The sequence below is a fragment of the Mytilus californianus genome, unplaced genomic scaffold (assembly GCF_021869535.1).
Source record: "Mytilus californianus isolate M0D057914Y unplaced genomic scaffold, xbMytCali1.0.p SCAF_11, whole genome shotgun sequence".
Classification (NCBI taxonomy): domain Eukaryota; kingdom Metazoa; phylum Mollusca; class Bivalvia; order Mytilida; family Mytilidae; genus Mytilus; species Mytilus californianus.
The window spans coordinates 17,676,899-17,693,440 of record NW_026262593.1 but is presented as its reverse complement, the minus strand read 5'-3'; the positions used below and the strand labels follow the sequence as shown (position 1 = coordinate 17,693,440).

General features: G+C 33.5%; 1 long non-coding RNA gene across 1 annotated transcript; it reads left to right on the top strand.

The window, feature by feature from the left end:
- The first annotated feature begins 10,642 nt into the window (after window positions 1-10,642).
- LOC127720738 (uncharacterized) lies at window positions 10,643-15,860 on the top strand. Its single transcript, XR_007990975.1, has 4 exons — window positions 10,643-10,727; window positions 13,800-13,955; window positions 15,245-15,394; window positions 15,784-15,860. It is a non-coding gene; the product is annotated as an uncharacterized LOC127720738 (long non-coding RNA).
- The last annotated feature ends 682 nt before the right edge of the window (window positions 15,861-16,542 follow it).

The window sequence follows — 16,542 nt, the reverse complement described above, 5'->3', positions numbered from 1 at the left end:
ATGAGTTGTACTCTCTTTGCATGTGTTTTTGGCTATTGTCTAGAAAAATTTTAAGATAAAAAAAGGCGAAGCTGTAAATAGCCAAAATTTTCAGCAAATCAAGATTTATATAATTTAGAGTATAAGTCAAAGTTCTTCTGTAAGAAACTTCAGAATAACGTCCTTTTGATCGATTGGCATTTGATAACAAGGGAATAGACCTTACAATCATACACTAAGTCTTGATTCAATGACATGTTCTGACATAGAGATGTGGTTAAGGATAATATTGATATTTAGGATACTAGCATTGTAATTAAACGTGCCTCAAATCTGCATTTACTGTTTAATCGAATCGCTTGAGATCAAAACTACACGACTAAAGTGAGATTCGAGCTTTCAAATTATTAAATTTTTATTTTTATGCAGCCATATTTCAGCAGCGCCTGACTAATTATGGCGTATACATCTTGACACTACAGGCGTTTCTTCTCACGATTTTTTTGAAAGAGAGTTGCTGCTTACAAGGGAGCAATTGAACCAACTGTTCCAAGTTGTAAACGTTTTTTGATATTTTAAATTCGTTTTAGAATAAAGCTGTATGGCAAAAATAATTATTTGAGCTTTTCATTTCAGCATATATATCCAAGTATGTTACGTTTTCTATCGTGATTTTTTTGATAGAGAGTTGCTGCTTACAAGGTCGCTTTTAAACAACTTTACCTTGCGAGCAACAACCCTCTATCAAGGAAATCATGATGGAAACGCAAGCCCTGGAATACCGTATCAAGTGGGAAATATACACTCCATATATAGCAGAAAGAAATGTTAAAGGATAATGCTAGCCTCTTTTCATTCATAAGCTTTTCAATGTTTAAGTTAAGGGGGCTTTTTTAAAACTTGTTTGTATCCTTCGAAACAAAACATGCTAAGATTTATACAAAAGGACGTTTAAGGTAAACGACAATACGATAGTATTCAAAATACACAAAAAATCGGCAGATATCTTGACGTCAATATAAACGAGGTAAGAGACAGGAACAAGACAAATAATAAAACAAAGTAAACAGGATTTGCCATAGAAAATGAATACAGATATTTATGCAATTTGAGTTATCTTCCTTGTCCTATAAACATTTCCTGATATGCTTTTTCAGGTGAATACATGTAGTAGACACAAATTGTTTTCTTAAATAGAAAGAATTGCAATACGTGACCTCTATGATCAAGGCGGCTAAGAAATAAGTAGCCCTATTTGACAGTTTCAGTGAATAAACTATAATTGTAAATTACAACAACAGTTATCCACAAAATTCTGATAAATGAAGAACAGTTATCTCCCATTAATGTGAGGAATTATTTCTAAAGTATGAGTATTCATTAAAAGTGACAAACAAATGAAAAGAAGCATGACATCAGAAATATAAAAGCACAATGGCATCGTTTCCTTTTGTTTTATATGCCATTTTAGCAAGTTCAGAATCTAATTGGAATGTGTAAAACATAAAATTGACGGTAACACTGCAAAATACATCTGTTTGGTAATAAAGTGTGCTGTGACAATAATATGCATTGTAACAATCGCAACTGGTATTTCTCGATTTTAAAGTCACATTGAGCAATAATTTAATGTAAGATTGTGAAATCACTACCCGTCCGTCGTCATTGTTCGGATTTAACCTTCGAATGTCACCGAACCTTATATGTTTGTTACTTTGGGCATCTTGTTTATAAATTTTTTCTGGGAATTTGATTTATCTCTTTACTGTATCTCTGTTGTAAGAATAGAATGCAAGGAGTCAAAGTTTGTTTATATCTCGAAAATTAAAAGATGAAGTCAAACAACAATGTCCTCAAACTGATCAGATTACCATTTTATATCAATGTTTTCAAATGTTCGGATTGTAATTTTACTCCTTATATCAGTTTTTGTACTGAAATGATGATTTGTACTCTCTTTGTATGTGTTTTTGGATCTTATCTTGAAAACTTTATCTATAAAAAAGAAGAAACTGTAAAGAGCCAAAATGATCAGCAAAACAAGATTTATAAACCTTTGGGTATAAATCAAAGTTCTTCTCTAAGAAACTTTTGAATAACATCCTTTCGATCGATTGGCATTTGATAACAATGGAATAGACTTTACAATTATACAATAAAGACTCAGAAGAACTGAGGAATAAAAATTGGTATTGCCTCTAAACTCTGCCTTTTCAAAGTCCAATTTGTTTTCGTTTAGTCTGATTCTATGACATGTTTTGACGTAGAGATGTGGCTAATGATACTATTGATATTCAGAATAATAGCAATATGTTATTAAACGTGCCTCAAACTTCAACATTTAATACTTCATATCAAGTCGGTTGAGATCAAAACTGCACGACTGAAAGGATGATTTCAGCTTTCAAATTATAAAATTTTTATTTTTATGCACCAACATTCCAGCAGCGCCTGACTAACTATGGCGTATACATTTTGACACTACAAGCGTTTCTTCTCACGATTTCTTTAAACGAGAGTTGCCGCTTACAAGGAAGCAATTGAACCATTGTTTCCAAGTTGTAAAAGTTTTAAAAGATATTTTAAATTCGTTTTAGAATAAAACTGTACGACAAAAATGATTATTTGAGCTTTTCATTTAAGCAAATATATCCAAGTAGGTTACGACATTCCAACGCTTACGTTTTCTATCGTGCTTTCTTTGATAGAGGGTTGCTGCTTACAAAGTCGCTATTAAACAACTTCACCTTGTGAGCAGCAATCCTCTATGAAGGAAATCATGATAGGAAACGCAAGCCCTGGAATATCGTATCAAGTGGGAGATATACATTCCATATAATATATATTATAGCAGAAAGGAATGTTAAAGGATAATGCTAGCTTCTTTTCATTCATACGCTTTTCATTGTTTAAGTTAAGGCTTTTTAAAACTTGTTAGAATCCTTCGAAACAAAACATTCTATGATTTATACACAAGGACGTTTAAGGTAAACGACAATACGATAATATTCAACATACACAAAATATCGGAAGATATCTTGACGTCAATATAAACGAGGTAAGAGACAGGAACAAGACAAGTAATAAAACAAAGTAAACAGGATTTACCATAGAAAACCCCGCTAAAATTAACCAATGCGAATAATCACAAATATTTTATGTACACTAGTATAAGGAAAATCTTAAAGAACTCTCATGTCGAGGAAACGAAAATACAAAATATATGTAAAAGGAAAAGTCGTCTTATCAGTATATAATCCACTTGACACTAGTCGAATAGTAAAGCGGTTAAATATTGTATTGTCGTTACACTTATCATAAATATTCACATCGACCAATCAGGATGTATAATTTTGTATTACGCTATGCTTGGTGTTTTTCAAGCACTTCACTTTCTAGTCGTCGTTTAACATAGTAAGCTCCTTTTAATAATTGCTAATCGTAATTAAACTTTGATTTTTTTTATTTATATACGTATTTGCTAGTTAACGGTGTAGTCCGACACTTTTATCCTGAGATAGGCTTGAGCGTTGGCATCGGATACAGGTTTCTATTCATATTGATATATAGATCATGATTTCATTGGTTTTTCCTGGGCGGCCTTGACTGTCTATGACGGGTAAATTCAGAGATATTAGAGAATACACCGTATTGACACATTGATTTAGAATACATTATATATGTCTATACTGTTGGACGTTATTTGAAATATAAATAAATACGGCGTCTATCACGTACAGCACCTGTACATTTTGGTTTTTAGTTATATATTTTGCCATGGAGTAAAACACACACTTTTACTGTTTATTGATTTTTTGTTCGTCCAATATGTTTCTTGTTTCAAGTTGTTGTGTTAAATCAATTGTTATGACTGCAACAACGTTTCACTATGCCTACACCCGTATAGTCAAATATCGTTTTTTTCAAATAAAACAGAATACAAAAATTAGGAAATGTAGTATGATTGCGAGTGAGACCAGTTCTTTTTGAATACGCTTAAGGTGCGTTTACACGGTACGATTTTTCATCCGATTTGATACCGTCGCTCAGGTAAATCGTACAGCGTTCTGTTTACACGAAACGATTTTCCATTCGATTTTGAACAGATTTGAACAGGTGCTTTTATGTTTCGAAACGCAACAACGTCTGATATTATCTGTACGGCTTGTAATTGAATTAATGATTAGTGATTTATTAATGACTTTTAACCAGAGGCTCACAGGAGCCTCTAAACGCCCATCTGATTCACAGTAGCCAAGAAAAGGTGAATAAACGACTTTCAATCTTAAAAAATTGCAAATGACAAAATGACTCAATAATACTTGTCATTTGAAGTCAAAACCAATTTCCAGGACCATTTCATCAAGTTATGGTTCCAACTAGCCTGGTTGTTTCAAACAAGAAGATTAACTTAATGTTAATGTGGACAGACGGACGACGATAACGACGGCGGACACCGGACGCAGACTGATGGCAATAGTTCGCATGACCCTTTGGGGACAGGTGAACTAACAAATGGAAATAAACGAATCTCCGTGATTGTCTAATCACACAATTTATGACATAATCATTATGACGTCATGAATTGATGACCATTACGTCATTTATCCGAACGCGTCATCTTTCACCATTTTCAAAAACGGAAAAGTTACGACATGAAAAGTAAGAGGAAGAGAGCATTGAAATACATTATTGCTGCTATTGCCGCCAAAAGACGAACAAAACAAGTCAAGGGAATTGGAAAAAACCATTGCTGGCAAAAAGAGCAGATCTGGGTGTTTGCCAAACTCTGCTCGAAGATTTCAAATAGTGATTCTTTTCGCAACTTTCTGCGATGCATTCTGCAGCAATTTGCTTACCTTTTGGATATGGTAAAAGACAGTATTACAAAGATCAGTACCAATATGCGTACCTATATTACAGCGGAGGAAAAATTTTCACTAATTTTGAGAAACTTGGCAACAGATACAGATATATAAGCCTCGTGTAGTCATTGTTAAACTTTTTTTTATTTTTAAGTGTTTTTAAATTTATAACTTCTTAATATGCATTTTTCGGTTCTGCAATACTTTTACATTTATCATTTCGGGGCCTTTATAGCTTACTTTGTAATATGGGTTTTGCTCATTGTTGAAGGCCGTACGGTGACCTATAATTTGTTAACTTCTACTTTATTTGGTTTCTGGTGGCGAGTTGTCATATTGACTATCATACCACATCTCTTTATTTTTACATCAAGTTAAGATGTCATGTTTGGGTATTGCTTTTAAAATAAGTAAGAAATAAGTGTGAAAAGGTGTAGGTGCGAAATTATTACTCTAAGATTAGGAGATAATTGTATTGTATTTTAAGCGTGGCCTTCGTAAAACGTAGATTTTACGAAGGCCAAGCTTAAAATACAATACAGTTATCTCCCTTCTAATGCAACATATTAAAATAGGTTCCATTTAATAAATATTTTGGCTTAAAAATGCCATAAATGAAAAATTCCGCGAAACTATTGCATCGTCTTTGGTATCTAAACAATGTGACGTCATATGTTTACTCCCGATGTCAAACATAAACACTAGATGTATTTTTACTTTTCGTACGCTTCTGAATGGTTTCAATATTGACAAAAAAGAAGATTTTGAGGCACAAAATGTGACTTTCTTGTTTATTTTTTGAGAAATAACATACCAAAAAGTTTCGGAATTCAAAATGGTGGCTTTCCTAGCTACGGACTGGTAGAACGTGGAATCTAACCCTTTAAAATATTTGTCAACGTCCAATGAAAATAATCGTTAAAAACGAATTGCATTAGAATGTAGTTTTGAAATCCTTAAAGACAACCTCTTAAAAACAATCTTTATCAAAACACAGTATGGCATATGAAAACAATTCGAAAACAAATTTTTATCTGTTGTGTTGTTTCAGTTTTACGTGTCCTTACTCTGTGATCACTAAATCACTATTCTTTTTAGTCAGGCATAGCACCTGTATCTTTTCAGTGTATTGCAGAAAATATTTGCATACACATTTTTCAAAATACTGTTATTTTATAGATTTAGATTAATAGTTATCACGGCTCAATCACAGTTATTTAGGAAGTTTGTTATTAATTACAGATTGTAACCTACTAATGTCTATTTCACTGCTATAGGTACTTCTTTATCTCTGAAAAATACCAATGTATATATACATTTAGTTTAGTACCATGCAGTATATATTTTAATTCTTTAGAGAAAGCGCATATACTCAACTTTCAGAATCGACAGCCTTTTGCCGTCAAGTTGTGTGCATTTTTCTTTAACTATTTATAAAAAAAAACCGATAAAGATTCATGATATGTTTTAAACTCGATGCTCACATCTGAATGCGTCAGATATCGTTTTTAAAGATAGCACTTGTTTTCAATATGTCGCCAATCAAAAACTAAATTGAGACGGCGCAAGAAAAAAAAACAACCCCCAAAACCCAATTTTTCACAGAACTATTGAAAATCTTTAAACCTATGCAAATTCATATTTATAAAGAAAATTTAATGGAAATAATAGTTTCTGGTTTCAAAAATTGGTTCCATTGTTAGAACAAAGTTTATTTCACACTGATTCCAAAAACACTGATAGATTTAGACACTTATATCTGAAGTAAGTACAAATATAGCTTTTTTCCGGTTAACACAAGGTCACTTGCGGTCAACATTTTTCATAGTCAAATGTTTTCAAACCTTATGCAAAAGACTCTATGACTCTATATCTTATACCAGTATGAAGATATAGCAAAGGTCAAAATCTAGATCGTCATGTATACCTGTGACCTTGACGCCAGTATCAAAGTCATAAGTCATGGATCTAAAATGAAAAACCAAACGTCTCAATTGTGTATGGTTTAGGAGTTATACTGCCAAACATCTAATTTCAAATATTGAAGTCAAGATAACTCTAATCAGAAAACATGTACGGTTACACAGATTCAACTGCGAAAGGGTAATCACTGTTTAATATCGTTTGCCAAAAACCTTTTCGAATCGTGTGTATCTTGAGAAACCATCTTAACATACAAAATAACGAGGGAAAATCCGAGTTCAAATACCTAATTATACCATATACAACAATGTTCGAAGTTACTGAAAACAAGCTCAAGAACGTCAGCTGCTCATATAAAAACAGCCATGCCTCAACTACACTCTAACGTCATTCTGAAATGATCTGAAGTGTACATGTATGGTGACTATGAATATTCTCTTCCGTAATGAAACAATCGTTTATTATATTTGATCTTGAAAATACGCAGGCTTTAAATAGAATTTAAGTGTAGACGTTTATCAGAAACAACTGGTAATTGTGTATTGCCTATTAATCAAACAAAATCTCGAGTTCATCAAGTAGCAAGGGAAATACTTTAGATTTGTAGAAACTTTTAAAAGGAACGTAGGCACACAGATATACCTATACATATATAATATGAAGTCCAAATGTCCAAAATACGCATAATGAGAGAGAGAGAGAGAGAGAGAGAGAGAGAGAGAGAGAGAGAGAGAGAGAGAGAGAGAGAAAGAAAACAATTTAATGTCAATGTTTATTAAGATTTTTGTACATATTTCTTCAGTTATTGCCTCGTTTGTACAGGCATTTATTTAATTCTTTATGCAAAACTCCGGCTTTGGCTATACTTTTGTCCTTTTTTGCGGTAACTCAGATTTTTCATTTTTGAATTTTCAAAACTTTGGCCTCGAGGATCACTCACTGAAGAGATATTTATTGTAGAAATGAGCATCTGGTTAAGTAAAATAGGTACCGTTAATGATATTAATACAACTGATTCGATACTTCTGCATGTGAACTGTAACTACCCGAGGGATTGACTAGCCTCGTGGCCAGTGCGTCGGTTTTGGCATGAAAATACGGTATTATATTATTGATATTTGTTTTTATGAAAATTTTGGAAATTATTTCATATTAAGGAATATATCCTAATGCAATGCTCTGGTTCCTCGCCAGACTTAGGCTATTTTTTTTTTGTCTTTTTTGTTTTATGAGCTCTTCAATTTTTTAATGAGTTTTGGTTTTTCAACTGGAGCATCACTGTAGAAACATTTATTGTCGAAATGCTCCTCGTGTACCGCTAATGTTAATATGTCAGTTATGCAGTTGAGTTTCAAAGACGTCAAAGTTGTTTGATTCATACTTTCGGTTGATTCTTGGGCAGTTTTTTGGTTCGTTTGTTATAAAGAAGTTTTTGATCTATTGCTCTTTGAAGTTTTAAATGACGGACATTTTACCCTTGAATTAGATTACTTTTTAGAGGCGTTTATCAGAAACAATTGGTAATTGTGCTTTGCCTATTAATCAAACATGAACATCTCGAGTTAAAGATTTGTCCCCCTTGCACTTTCTATTAGCAGTTTCCAATAAAATAGGATCTGACTCCTGAATAAGAAAAACAATTTTGCCAAGTGTATATGCTGGTTGCTTTTCACGGAACAGATGTGTCTATTGCTTACACTTATTTGATGGATATAACTGTTAGTAATAGTGAAAGTTTAATAGAAAGTTAATATTGTTACATTGTTACAACACGTGTGTCTGGAATGACCTCCATCAGGTACAATCGTGCAACACGTGTTTCTGGAATGAACTTCATCAGTTACATTCGTAACAACACGTGTTTCTGGAATGACCTTCATCAGGTGCGCTCGTGACAACACGTGTTTCTAGAAAGACCTTCATCAGATACGCTCGTGACATACCGTGTTTCTGAAATTACCTTCATCAGGTTCCCTTGTAACAACACGTGTTTCTAAAACGATCATCATCGGGAACGCTTGTAACAACACGTGTTTCTGAAATGAACTTCACCAGGTTCACTACTCGTGACAACACGTGTTTCTGGAATGACCTACATCAGGTTCACTCGTAACAACAGGTGTTTCTGGAGTCACTTTCATTAGGTTTACTCGTAACAACACGTGTTTCTGGAATGAACCTCTTCAAGTACACTCATAATAACACGTGTTTCTGGAATAACCTTCATCAGGTTAACTTGTAACAACACGTGTTTCTTGAATGACCTTCATCCGCGTCACTCGTAACAACACGTGTTTCTGGAATGAACTTCACCAGGTACACTCATAATAACACGTGTTTCTGAAATGACCTTCATCAGGTTAACTTGAAACAACACGTGTTTCTGGAATGCTTTCATCGGCGTCACTCGTAACAACACGTGTTTCTTGAATGACCTTCATCGGCGTCACTCGTAACGACACGTGTTTCTGAAATGAACTTTTCCAGGTACACTACTTGTGACAACACAGGGTTTTTCTCAGATTAACTTAATTTTATAAAAACTTAATTAAATCATTCTTGTTATTAAACTGTATTAAAAAAAATACGATGACTAATTATTGAATTTTCCACATAATCGTGATTTTTTATAGTATGTTTTGTTTTTGACTTCCACTTGAAAAAGGACATTTTATTTCAATTAACCCTTGAACTAAATACGGAACTTTTTAAAGACACGATAACAAATTCTAAATATAATTGTTGGAGATCGCATGGATAAAACAATGAGATTATTTATATAAAAAGTTTTCAAAATTGAAATCTCATTTCTAATAAATTACGTACATCAAATTGATCAAAAGTTAGAGCAAGAATATCCTTAGCGCTGAATAAGTAATTAAATATTCTTCATCAATCGAAAAAATATGTTTTTATTTATGAAATAAGAATATTTTTTTCGCAGAAAAACCATACACTCTATATATGCTGATGTCATACAAGTAAAATATTTCTCGAAACCCAACTGAAGTGCATATTTATGATGTGTACATTAATTCACCACTTAAATACACTTATAAAATACTACCGTTAAGTAAGGAAAACGATAGTAAAACTTCTACATGTTCTATACCACCATCTATGTGAGACATTGTAGATCATTGTATTAAGAGGTTCTATAACGCTAATAGAAATCATGTGGATCTTGTACTTTTTAGTAATTGGTTTATTGTTGGTAAGTAGTTTCTATTTATACGAATCCTCTTTGTTAGCTGTTACAAATGGTGTGAATTACTTCTTATGCTGTTTTTCAACATCATGTATAATTTATGTTTCAATAAAAACCATCCACGTCTGCCGTAGTCTACTCTCTTGGCCTTTGTTTGCTAATAGTTAATTTGCATGTAAATCTATCATTGAATGATTGCTAGTTGCTAAACGTACAGTGACAGTTATTGAATTCCTATTTAGTACGATATTTATATTAACGTTATTGCATGCTATGATAAAAGACAATGTTGCAAAAAAGTATAAAATGTTACAAACCTTTCCGTGGAAAATGGATATCGGATATCTATAATAACTTTCAACTCTTCATATTAGAGAAGTACTTGAGGAATACATTTTTAAGATACGCGTTGCACCTGTTTCTTGAATAATTTTCATTGGGTGCGCTAAACATAGATTAGAAATTTACCGATAAATGTAACACCCAGTGCCGGACTGACAGAATAGTGAATTCAAGAATGTTATCGCAAGCAGGCAATACTAGTTTTAATCAATGTTAACGGTTGTTTGCATCTTAGGGCCAATATTTTCAATGATATAACCAAAGGTAATATAGGTACCGAATATTGCAATAAATAAATACGAAAATATTTGAATTGTAGATTGAATTTTGTGAGAATTCTAAAGTCAATATTACACATGACATTGGTGGTGCGATAAAGCACTGTATACCCATATATAACTGTCCACCCGGTAAGTCAATGATATAGCACTTATAAGATTGATAAACATAGAGTTTTGTACTGATGCATAAGCATATGCATAATTATAACATAAACTACTTAAATTAGCTGCTGTATAAATGACGTTTATCAATATCTTCTTGTTTTTGTATCAAGCATGATATTAAGGAAAACAGCAAATATAGTCCTTAATGGGATTTGCCTGTTGTTGAATGCCATACGGTGACCTATAGTTGTTAACTTTTACTACATTTGGTCTCTGGTGGAAAATAGTCTCATTGGCAATCATACCACATCTTCTTATTTTTTTACTTGAATGGTGTAAACTTCTCACATATAACAGACACCAGTACACTATGCACCACACACCATACACTATATCCCATTACACCAAACACCAAACACCATACATCATGTACCATACACCAAACTCAACACACTATACCTAATTACACCATACACCATGCACTATACCCTATTACACCTTACACCAGTACACTATGCACCATACACTATGCACCATACACTATCACATCATACAAAATAACACCTTACAACATTCCACGTACTGTATACACCGTGCAATATTTTCCTTTCCCCTTTCAAATTTGAATTATACTCGATTCGCGCCGTTCAAAATTATCCACAATGTACGTGTATGAGGGAATTGCAAATTTCAACAAATGTTTAATGAAATTACATAACATTTAAACACCATTACACCATTGCACCATTGCACCATGCACCACTACACCACACACCATTACACCACACACCATACAACCTACACCATTACACCATACACCATAACACCTGATACACTATACACCATTACACCACACACCATTACGCCATACATGATTACACCTGATACACTACATACCATTACACCATACACCATAACACCATAAACCATACACCATTACACCATACACCATTACACCATACACCATTACACCATATACCATTACACCATATACCATTACACCATTACACCAAACACCATTACACCATACACCATAACATCATAAACCATTCGCCGTACACCACACACCACTACACCATACACCATTTGCCGAACAACACACACCATTACGCCATACATTGTTGCAATAAATACGTTTCATAGGGAAGTTTACACCATTTAAGAACACTACAAGTAGAAAATTGAATACTACTGACATACATCTATATCTTAGCTTCTGCCAATCTTACGTTATCACAATGACTTTCGAATGACATGACGTGATTGAATAACAGGATAGACAGGATCCAGTTCACAATTATACCATACATTACATACCTGGTTTTATGAGGTACCTTATCATCGGAAATTAAGTTGTGAATTTAACAACAGTAAAAGATATGCTTCAATATATTATTTTATGTTTAACAGAAAAAGCAGACAATTGGTATGCATCAATTAGACAGCAACCCCATGACACAAATTACTAAAATAAAAGATTTGCCACCCTGAATCTTTTGCGCTAGTGTAAAAAATACATTCAATTAAGCATTCCATGAATGGTTTTCTCATGTCTTTCATTTTCGACGGAATAAGCAGACTAGTCGACTCAAAACAGCTACACCTGTACATATCATGTATCAGAACTTCTGCACCCAGGACTGGAAGTACGCTTACTTATCTAGCGACCAACCTACAGTCTTCTCCAAAAGACAAGTAAATATTTAATATACAAAGCCCTTAAATGCCTCGAGTAAAAAATTTGGGGTGTAAAATTTTACAGACCCTTTCAAACACCTAATTCTCCAAATAATGAAAAAGAAACATTATATGTAACATGTGATGACCATTGATGAGCATCCGACCTGTGACATTGATAGGCACATGTCTCTTTGGCGGAGTTAAACTAATGTTTTGATAAATTTAACTTCACCCTTTAAATCTTAACAACATACAAGAAATTCAGTAAGAGAAAAAAATGGAAGTTCCTGAATTAAGGGAGATAACTTTTTAATTCAGGAATGCACTTGTTGTATTAGTTCTATAAATACATTTGTAAGTATCAAGTGACACAGAATTAAAATAATCAGTGTTTATAAGAAACTTAGAATTAATTCATGAAAATCGTTGACTAGTAACGTTCCAGTAAGTTCAAAGAGTTGTATTCTTTAAGCTTGGTCCAATTTACTGTTTATATAAATAAGAAGATGTGGAATGAGCGCCAATGAGACAACTCTCTATTCAAGTCTTAATGTGTAAAAAGTAAACAATTATATGTCAAAGTACGGCCTTCAACACGGAGCCTTGGCTCACGCCAAACAGCAAGCTATAAAAGGGGCCCCAACATGACTAGTGTAAAACAATTCAAACAGGAAAACCAACGGTCTAATCTATATAAAAAACGAGAAACGAGAAACACTTATGAACCACGACAACAAACGACAACCACTGAACAACAGGCTCCTGACTTAGGACAGGTGCATACAATTACAGCGGGTTTATACTCCGACTTTGACATCTTAACTAAAGTCAATATAAAAAAAAAGAAGATATGGTATGATTGCCAATGAGACAACTCTCCACCAGGGACCAAATGACGAGGAAGTTAACAACTATAGGTTACCGTACAGCCTTCAACAATGAGCAAAGCCCATATCGCATAACAGCTATAAAGGGCCCCTAAATGACAAATGTAAAACAATTCAAACGAAAAAATTAAAGTCAGTAAATTTCAATCCTTGTATCTATGATGAGTTTATGTATTACTTTTTTTACTTTCAATCTCAGTTGTTTACTTCTTTTCCTGTATTCCTTTTATCTAATTTCAACTATAGCTAGTTAACAAAACTCTTTGTGACGGGTTTCAAACAGGCTCATATTAACAAAAACACAAAAACCAGCTGATTTCACTTCGTAATTATATGTATAAATACGTGAAACAATTATATGTATTTGGCAACAAGAATATATCACCAATAAATTATCCTAAGCAATTGACCAAACTTTAACACATAATCAGAACGTGTCTTCATGGAAATAAGGACGCGCAAATCATGTTTGTATCATATGAATTGATTACATGTTTGCTTTTATAACATATTTAACATTTATGTTTAGGACATGAAATTTTACCATGCAAAGCTGAAAACACTAAAGACATCTGTACACCGTGTCCATCAGGACTTGTCCAGCCTGATTATATACAGTCTATCGAGGACACGACTCTTACCAAGTGTTTTAAGAATAAAAATATCGATAAATGTCGTTCAGAAGGTATCTATTTAACATTTTTTATTGGTGTATGGTCTAAAGGGAGAATGGGGACACTGACTTGTGCATTGGGCGGATTCAAACGGGATCGGCTAGCTACAGGCGCATGCCCTCTGAAATTTGAAGAAGAAAAAATATTTTGGCAAACAAACGTCGACATTATCCAAATCGGTTCACTCGGAGAAATAGTAGCTTTGTTACTGCTTAAAATAAATCCTGGAATCGCCCCTATTCTGTTGTCTAAAGGGCGAAAGTAGACACACTATTTCACATTTACTTTGCAGTACAAAAACAGGGTGACAGACCAAACATAATCGGAAAAATTCATATAAAAAGCCATCCCACTCATATATAAAATAAAAATATAATCTTTACAACGGTGTACATAATATGTCTTTGGGATTACATAACTCACATTAACTGTGTATATCCAAAAAGAAAACCTATATAGGTGACAAACATTTAGATATACAATTGACTACATCTATGTAGTTTAAAACAAACTTAAAATACTACCCGGTAATTAATTTTCCCTGAATCATTTTTGACCTGTATATTAACGACCACAATCACATGGAATAGACAATATAAAGCTGAAAATAATCATTAAATGGAAAACAATATATATACTGAATAACGGCAGCAGTTGTTTACCGATTTTCAAATCTCGTAAACCGAATAAAGAAAAAAACCAAACAAGGTACTAAACAAAAAGTGAGGTAATCGTATGAATTCCAAAAGGAGGGAGACCGGGTACGTTGAAAGGGTAACCGTTTTCTGATATCCATGTATCACCCGCCATGAGAATCCACACTGTGTCTCAATGTTACAGTTCGGAATAGGACACATATACTGGTATCTAAAGATCTAATATTGATTGGTGTTTGACGCCACTTTCAACACTATTGTGCTATTTCGTGGCGGTCAGTTTTTATTGATGGAGGAAGCCGGAGTGCCTGGAGAGAACCACCGACCTTCGGTAGGAAAACTGACAATCCTAGTCAATAAAGATTGGAGTCGAGTGCACCTAGCCGTGCGGGATTTGAACTCACAAACTCAGTGTTGACTGGTTAGTGATACAGTAGTTGGACTACTTAGACCACTCGGCCACCGAGGCCACTGAAGATATAAGACTACGCAAACATGTAGCTATTGAGTTCAACGAAAATGTGGCGATATTTTAATTTTATTTGCTTCTCTTAATTATAAAATATAAATTGAAGCAATCTGATCTGTTTATACCGTACCATTTATTTACCAAATATGTACCTGTATTCTTTAAAATATTTCAGATTTAGAGCCTAGTCGTAAAAACAGCGCAAAAGGTTGTGGTTCTAGCGTAGAGTTTTGTAAGTGTGATACAGACAAGTGTTACTCTGGCGACCCATGTGTCTGTACATATCGTAAATGTGGTCTGGGTGAAACTATGCTTTCAAATGGAAGTAAGTCATTACTTTACTGCCGTGGTAATTTGTTTCTATATTTGTAATCCTTAACATATCATAAACTATTGATTGTAAAAAAATATTATCCTCGTTTAGAGTAAGATACATTTAATTTTAATATATATTGTCAATAAAAAATGAGATGCAGAAGGGAAAGTGAACAGATTTTCCATTTTTGCCTCTAAAAATATGATCAGTAATATTTTATTCATTCACGTTTTAACACAGGTTGAAATGTACACATGGATTTATATAGCCTAACAATTAATTATTATTGCACCCATCATTTTCTATAAATCATGTTAACAAATAATCTTTAGTAAGTAAAATAAATAATCGGCAAAGATGCATCCATGTTAGCCCAATCCTAACCGTTTACATTTCAGCCTGCCTCAAATGTCCAGCAGGAACATGGAAAAATGAATCCGGATGTGGTCCATGTTTTCTTTCCCAAGCTCCAGTTGTAAGGTACGTAAATTTTTACAAAATATTTAACAAAAATTAACATCAAGTTTCATTGTTCAATCACAATTAAGAAATCACGAAGTAGTTATTAATGGGTATTGTGTCTAGCTAGCGATGACTTTGTCGAGACAAGTCTTGAACAATAGAGGAAAAATACCTGCAATTTAAAAGACAATACAATGAACAAATGTTGTTTTTCTTTTGATCAATTACTGAAATTATTTGTTGGTTAATTTTAAGACATCAAATAATTATCTTTTTATTTTACCACTAGCAGTAATTGTTGTTAGGCGGAGACGTTTACGTTTTGTATGATTGAATACATAGCATCACTTAGGATTTATTTGCTACTAGATACATTATTGTAACGGAATTGCCTCTCTTACATGTACAAGTTGGAGGTGTAGCACGCTGTAAAATCTGTTCCACTACTAGTTTCTTTTAAATGTATGTGAATCAAGTTAAGAATATGACATTCTTACTTTAGGAAGAACCACACTAATTGCCACAATAAATACACCGAAGATGATATCATCAAAATGCTGTTTTTTTATCGACAAACTATGTGTTCAGTTTGTGGATTAAATTTTCAGCAGACAATCAGTGCAATGTACTCCAATGGGCACTTAAAGTGCATCACTACTGACAGATTTGGATTTGGATTTTATTCGTATGAAGCC